The 7,500-nt window shown below is 56.2% G+C and overlaps 2 non-coding genes and 1 pseudogene across 2 annotated transcripts; all 3 read left to right on the top strand.

Annotated features, from left to right (window-relative positions):
* The first annotated feature begins 3,436 nt into the window (after positions 1-3,436).
* LOC124748385 lies at positions 3,437-5,344 on the top strand. Its single transcript, XR_007011672.1, has one exon. It is a non-coding gene; the product is annotated as a small subunit ribosomal RNA (ribosomal RNA).
* A 350-nt stretch (positions 5,345-5,694) lies between these two features.
* On the top strand, positions 5,695-5,849 carry LOC124748382. The gene has a single exon (XR_007011670.1). It is a non-coding gene; the product is annotated as a 5.8S ribosomal RNA (ribosomal RNA).
* A 188-nt stretch (positions 5,850-6,037) lies between these two features.
* The window catches only part of LOC124748380, a 4,216-nt pseudogene continuing 2,753 nt past the window's right edge, over positions 6,038-7,500 (top strand).

Genomic DNA, 7,500 nt, shown 5'->3' with positions numbered 1-7,500 from the left:
GTTGTCCCTTAACCTAACCCATGTTGTGCCTTAACCTAACCCATGTTGTGCCTTAACCTAACCCATGTTGTCCCCTAACCTAACCCATGTTGTCCCCTAACCTAACCCATGTTGTGCCTTAACCTAACCCATGTTGTCCCCTAACCTAACCCATGTTGTGCCTTAACCTAACCCATGTTGTCCCCTAACCTAACCCATGTTGTCCCCTAACCTAACCCATGTTGTCCCCTTAACCTAACCCATGTTGTGCCTTAACCTAACCCATGTTGTGCCTTAACCTAACCCATGTTGTCCCCTAACCTAACCCAAGTTGTCCCCTAACCTAACCCATGTTGTCCCCTAACCTAACCCATGTTGTGCCTTAACCTAACCCATGTTGTGCCTTAACCTAACCCATGTTGTGCCTTAACCTAACCCATGTTGTCCCCTAACCTAACCCATGTTGTCCCCTAACCTAACCCATGTTGTGCCTTAACCTAACCCATGTTGTCCCTAACCTAACCCATGTTGTGCCTTAACCTAACCCATGTTGTCCCCTAACCTAACCCATGTTGTCCCCTAACCTAACCCATGTTGTCCCCTAACCTAACCCATGTTGTGCCTTAACCTAACCCATGTTGTGCCTTAACCTAACCCATGTTGTCCCCTAACCTAACCCATGTTGTCCCCTAACCTAACCCATGTTGTCCCCTAACCTAACCCATGTTGTCCCCTAACCTAACCCATGTTGTCCCCTAACCTAACCCATGTTGTCCCCTAACCTAACCCATGTTGTCCCCTAACCTAACCCATGTTGTCCCCTAACCTAACCCATGTTGTCCCCTAAACCTAACCCATGTTGTCCCCTAACCTAACCCATGTTGTGCCCTAACCTAACCCATGTTGTGCCCTAACCTAACCCATGTTGTGCCCTAACCTAACCCATGTTGTGCCTTAACCTAACCCATGTTGTGCCTTAACCTAACCCATGTTGTCCCCTAACCTAACCCAAGTTGTCCCCTAACCTAACCCATGTTGTCCCCTAACCTAACCCATGTTGTGCCTTAACCTAACCCATGTTGTGCCTTAACCTAACCCATGTTGTGCCTTAACCTAACCCATGTTGTCCCCTAACCTAACCCATGTTGTCCCCTAACCTAACCCATGTTGTGCCTTAACCTAACCCATGTTGTCCCCTAACCTAACCCATGTTGTGCCTTAACCTAACCCATGTTGTCCCCTACCTAACCCATGTTGTCCCCTAACCTAACCCATGTTGTCCCCTAACCTAACCATGTTGTGCCTAACCTAACCCATGTTGTGCCTTAAACCTAACCCATGTTGTGCCGTAACCTAACCCATGTTGTGCCTTAACCTAACCATGTGTGCCTTAACCTAACCCATGTTGTGCCTTAACCTAACCCATGTTGTGCCTTAACCTAACCCATGTTGTGCTTAACCTAACCCACGTTGTCCCCTAACGTAACCCACGTTGTCCCCTAACGTAACCCACGTTGTCCCCTAACGTAACCCACGTTGTCCCCTAACGTAACCCACGTTGTCCCCTAACGTAACCCACGTTGTCCCCTAACGTAACCCACGTTGTCCCCTAACGTAACCCACGTTGTCGCCTATCGTAACCCACGTTGTCGCCTAAACCTGCTCTGTAATTGTTATACGACTCGTTCAATTAGTGTAGTGTTGCCCACCCGCAACCCTCGCAATATAGTTCGCTACTCGCACTGCCCGCTCCCCTGTGTATCGCTTCATGTTAAACACCTTGCAAGTCTTGCTGACTTTCCACATGCTCCTGCTGTACACTGTAATGTGGATGGCAGCAGGGCGTACATGCCGCCCCCCCCCCCCCCCACCTCTCCCCACGTCCCCACCTTGCCCCCTGCCTTCGCAAGGTGGTTGGTGACAAGTTTGCATGTTCAATGCCCTTCGCATGCGACGTACGCAGGCTACGTTGTGGTGCGGCCTGTGTCAACTGTCCGCTGATGTCGTACGCGTGAACCACAATCTGTACTGCACATTCGTCCTTATGTACTGAATGATACATCGTGGCACATGTGTGACCGTACAACGACTGCGCCAAAAACGGCGGACCATACAGTGCAAATATTGTGCACGCAGCTACGTGTCGTCTCCCTATGAGAGCTGGATTGCAGTGTGGTACGCCATAGAGACGTGTGGGAGGAACGGACGCCGTGGATGGCGATCAGCATGAGCTGTCTGTTGATGTATTCGGACCTAGTCGTCTCTCCTCACACACCGTGATGGCATGGTGCAGCGCGTTCCATATCTGCGACATGCTACAGAAGCCGGTTGACAGTCGTTCGAGCAATGGACATCGCATACGTACGGGGGCCACCTTCCACGTATTGTCTAGGCGTGCACATTTGTTGCGTGTATGTGGGCAGACGTAGTGTGGCGTGACACCTGACACAGGCATGCAATAATGTTGAAGTTGCAAATGGCGATGGACGCCTACGTTTTCTGGTGAAGTTACGCAAATGAAGAAATGGTAACCCGTTGTGGTGCGGTTGTTCTCGCTAGGGGTGAATCGGTGATGGCGACGATAGGTTGAGGTACTAACCGGTTGTTCCAGCGATACCCACCATGCCGACGAAACTGAACGGCATCTGGGTGTGAAGCGATACGCGGCGGTGGCTGGGGTGGGACCGTCCCCGGCCGGTGAGGGGGCGCCTCCCGGCGTGCTGGCCGCGCGGTGCGTGGGCGCACGCGCTACAGCCGGCTGGTGGGGGCGGCCAGTGGCAGGCGCGCCGGCCGACGGACGCGGCAGGCGTCGCAGCTGCGCGCCGGCGCACCCTGCGCGCGGCGCCGTGCGGCCAAAGTAGGTCCTCGCGGGCCCGGTGCGAAGCGCGGTGGACATCTGCAGTGTGCTGGTCCGATTGAGGACTGTGTGCGTTGAGGATGCGCCGCCGCCCGGCGCTCGGCGCCGCGACGCCGTCTGCTGCTCGGTCGCCCCAGCGGTTCTCGCTGGTGGTTTGTATCGCAGCTGTGCGGATGTGTTGGCGTGTGCGCTGTGCTGGGAGAGTTCGCTTCGGCACCCAAGTGGGGCTTTTGTCCTTCTGTGGCGCTGGCGTTGGAGCTGCCGGTCACCGTAGGTGGCGCGTGTTGTCTCCCGCCGGCAATGCCACGACAGCACGCTCCCGGGCCTCTGTCGGCAGCGGCAAGCTCAGTTGGGAGCACGGGTGGTCGCACCGAAAGCGTCTACTCGCCTAACTCCGGGCGATTGCGCCTCTCTCGAACCCGACAAGTACTTGGGACGGCGCTGCGCGCCGCCGGGACCTGAGAGGGTTTCGAGGTGTATTGTGGCAGGGGAGCTCAGCCTCCTCCTGTTTGCAGAATGATTGAGCGGACGCTTGCGTGTTCGCGCGGGCCCCCGGGACACACTCCCGGGCGGCCGGCTGCTCAGCTCTAGTTGACGCAGCTCCTGGTTGATCCTGCCAGTAGTCATATGCTTGTCTCAAAGATTAAGCCATGCATGTCTCAGTACAAGCCGCATTAAGGTGAAACCGCGAATGGCTCATTAAATCAGTTATGGTTCCTTAGATCGTACCCACGTTACTTGGATAACTGTGGTAATTCTAGAGCTAATACATGCAAACAGAGTCCCGACCAGAGATGGAAGGGACGCTTTTATTAGATCAAAACCATCGGTCGGGCTCGTCCGGTCGTTTGCCTTGGTGACTCTGAATAACTTTGGGCTGATCGCACGGTCCTCGTACCGGCGACGCATCTTTCATAATGTCTGCCTTATCAACTGTCGATGGTAGGTTCTGCGCCTACCATGGTTGTAACGGGTAACGGGGAATCAGGGTTCGATTCCGGAGAGGGAGCCTGAGAAACGGCTACCACATCCAAGGAAGGCAGCAGGCGCGCAAATTACCCACTCCGGCACGGGGAGGTAGTGACGAAAAATAACGATACGGGACTCATCCGAGGCCCCGTAATCGGAATGAGTACACTTTAAATCCTTTAACGAGTATCTATTGGAGGGCAAGTCTGGTGCCAGCAGCCGCGGTAATTCCAGCTCCAATAGCGTATATTAAAGTTGTTGCGGTTAAAAAGCTCGTAGTTGGATTTGTGCCCACGCTGTTGGTTCACCGCCCGTCGGTGTTTAACTGGCATGTATCGTGGGACGTCCTGCCGGTGGGGCGAGCCGAAGGCGTGCGACCGCCCGTGCGTGCTCGTGCGTCCCGAGGCGGACCCCGTTGAAATCCTACCAGGGTGCTCTTTATTGAGTGTCTCGGTGGGCCGGCACGTTTACTTTGAACAAATTAGAGTGCTTAAAGCAGGCAAGCCCGCCTGAATACTGTGTGCATGGAATAATGGAATAGGACCTCGGTTCTATTTTGTTGGTTTTCGGAACCCGAGGTAATGATTAATAGGGACAGGCGGGGGCATTCGTATTGCGACGTTAGAGGTGAAATTCTTGGATCGTCGCAAGACGAACAGAAGCGAAAGCATTTGCCAAGTATGTTTTCATTAATCAAGAACGAAAGTTAGAGGTTCGAAGGCGATCAGATACCGCCCTAGTTCTAACCATAAACGATGCCAGCCAGCGATCCGCCGCAGTTCCTCGATGACTCGGCGGGCAGCCTCCGGGAAACCAAAGCTTTTGGGTTCCGGGGGAAGTATGGTTGCAAAGCTGAAACTTAAAGGAATTGACGAAGGGCACCACCAGGAGTGGAGCCTGCGGCTTAATTTGACTCAACACGGAAACCTCACCAGGGCCCGGACACCGGAAGGATTGACAGATTGATAGCTCTTTCTTGATTCGGTGGGTGGTGGTGCATGGCCGTTCTTAGTTGGTGGAGCGATTTGTCTGGTTAATTCCGATAACGAACGAGACTCTAGCCTGCTAACTAGTCCGCGTGACATCCTTCGTGCTGTCAGCGATTACTTTTCTTCTTAGAGGGACAGGCGGCTTCTAGCCGCACGAGATTGAGCAATAACAGGTCTGTGATGCCCTTAGATGTTCTGGGCCGCACGCGCGCTACACTGAAGGAATCAGCGTGTCTTCCTAGGCCGAAAGTCGGGGTAACCCGCTGAACCTCCTTCGTGCTAGGGATGTGGGGCTTGCAATTGTTCCCCATGAACGAGGAATTCCCAGTAAGCGCGAGTCATAAGCTCGCGTTGATTACGTCCCTGCCCTTTGTACACACCCGCCCGTCGCTACTACCGATTGAATGATTTAGTGAGGTCTTCGGACTGGTACGCGGCATTGACTCTGTCGTTGCCGATGCTACCGGAAAGATGGACCAAACTTGATCATTTAGAGGGAAGTAAAAGTCGTAACAAGGTTTCCGTAGGTGAACCTGCGGAAGGATCATTACCGACTAGACTGCATGTCTTTCGATGTGCGTGTCGTGTCGCGCAACACGCTACCTGTACGGCTCGCAGTAGCCGTGCGCCGCGTGCGGAACCACGCGTGCCTCTCAAACTAGCGGCAATGTTGTGTGGTACGAGCGCTGAAGCGCTGGAGCGGCTGGCCTGCGGCACCTGGCGCCTGGCGCCGGTTTTGAATGACTTTCGCCCGAGTGCCTGTCCGCTCCGGTGTGGAGCCGTACGACGCCCGTCGGCCGTGAGGCCGTTGGACACAGAACGCTGGAACAGGGGCCGCCACACGCCTCACTCCCGCCTATGCGACCGTCTCGAAAGAGACGGCGAAACTTGAGAAAAGATCACCCAGGACGGTGGATCACTCGGCTCGTGGGTCGATGAAGAACGCAGCAAATTGCGCGTCGACATGTGAACTGCAGGACACATGAACATCGACGTTTCGAACGCACATTGCGGTCCATGGATTCCGTTCCCGGGCCACGTCTGGCTGAGGGTCGGCTACGTATACTGAAGCGCGCGGCGTTTGCCCCGCTTCGCAGACCTGGGAGTGTCGCGGCCGCCTGTGGGGCCGGCCGCGTCTCCTCAAACGTGCGATGCGCGCCCGTCGCCTGGCGGTTCGCATACCGGTACTTTCTCGGTAGCGTGCACAGCCGGCTGGCGGTGTGGCGTGCGACACCTCGTACAACGACCTCAGAGCAGGCGAGACTACCCGCTGAATTTAAGCATATTACTAAGCGGAGGAAAAGAAACTAACAAGGATTCCCCCAGTAGCGGCGAGCGAACAGGGAAGAGTCCAGCACCGAACCCCGCAGGCTGCCGCCTGTCGTGGCATGTGGTGTTTGGGAGGGTCCACTACCCCGACGCCTCGCGCCGAGCCAAGTCCAACTTGAATGAGGCCACGGCCCGTAGAGGGTGCCAGGCCCGTAGCGGCCGGTGCGAGCGTCGGCGGGACCTCTCCTTCGAGTCGGGTTGCTTGAGAGTGCAGCTCCAAGTGGGTGGTAAACTCCATCTGAGACTAAATATGACCACGAGACCGATAGCGAACAAGTACCGTGAGGGAAAGTTGAAAAGAACTTTGAAAGAGAGAGTTCAAAAGCTACGTGAAACCGTTCTGGGGTAAACGTGAGAAGTCCGAAAGGTCGAACGGGTGAGATTCACGCCCATCCGGCCACTGGCCTCCGCCCTCGGCAGATGGGCCGGCCGCCCGCGCGGAGCAATCCGCGGCGGGGTCGTGTCCGGTTGCCTTTCCACTCGCCGCGGGGTGGGGCCGTTCCGGTGTGCGGTGGGCCGCACTTCTCCCCTAGTAGGACGTCGCGACCCGCTGGGTGCCGGGCCTACGGCCCGGGTGCGCAGCCTGTCCTTCCGCGGGCCTCGTTCGCGTCTGTTGGGCAGAGCCCCGGTGTCCTGGCTGGCTGCCCGGCGGTATATCTGGAGGAGTCGATTCGCCCCTTTGGGCGCTCGGGCTCCCGGCAAGCGCGCGCGGTTCTTCCCGGATGACGGACCTACCTGGCCCGGCCCCGGACCCGCGCCGCTGTTGGCTCGGGATGCTCTCGGGCGGAATAATCGCTCCCGTCAGCGGCGCTTCAGCTTTGGACAATTTCACGACCCGTCTTGAAACACGGACCAAGGAGTCTAACATTGTGCGCGAGTCATTGGGCTGTACGAAACCTAAAGGCGTAATGAAAGTGAAGGTCTCGCCTTGCGCGGGCCGAGGGAGGATGGGGCTTCCCCGCCCTTCACGGGGCGGCGGCCTCCGCACTCCCGGGGCGTCTCGTCCTCATTGCGAGGTGAGGCGCACCTAGAGCGTACACGTTGGGACCGAAAGATGGTGAACTATGCCTGGCCAGACGAAGTCAGGGAAACCCTGATGGAGGTCCGTAGCGATTCTGACGTGCAAATCGATCGTCGGAGCTGGGTATAGGGGCGAAAGACTAATCGAACCATCTAGTAGCTGGTTCCTCGGTCGAAGTTTCCCTCAGGATAGCTGGTGCTCGTACGAGTCTCATCCGGTAAAGCGAATGATTAGAGGCCTTGGGGCCGAAACGACCTCAACCTATTCTCAAACTTTAAATGGGTGAGATCTCCGGCTTGCTTGATATGCTGAAGCCGCGAGCAAACGACTCGGATCGGAGTGCCAAGTGGGCCACT

Source organism: Schistocerca piceifrons, unplaced genomic scaffold, assembly GCF_021461385.2.
Source record: "Schistocerca piceifrons isolate TAMUIC-IGC-003096 unplaced genomic scaffold, iqSchPice1.1 HiC_scaffold_410, whole genome shotgun sequence".
Classification (NCBI taxonomy): Eukaryota; Metazoa; Arthropoda; class Insecta; order Orthoptera; family Acrididae; genus Schistocerca; species Schistocerca piceifrons.
Note: the sequence above shows the minus strand (reverse complement) of the source record. Positions and strands in the feature narration are given on the sequence as shown.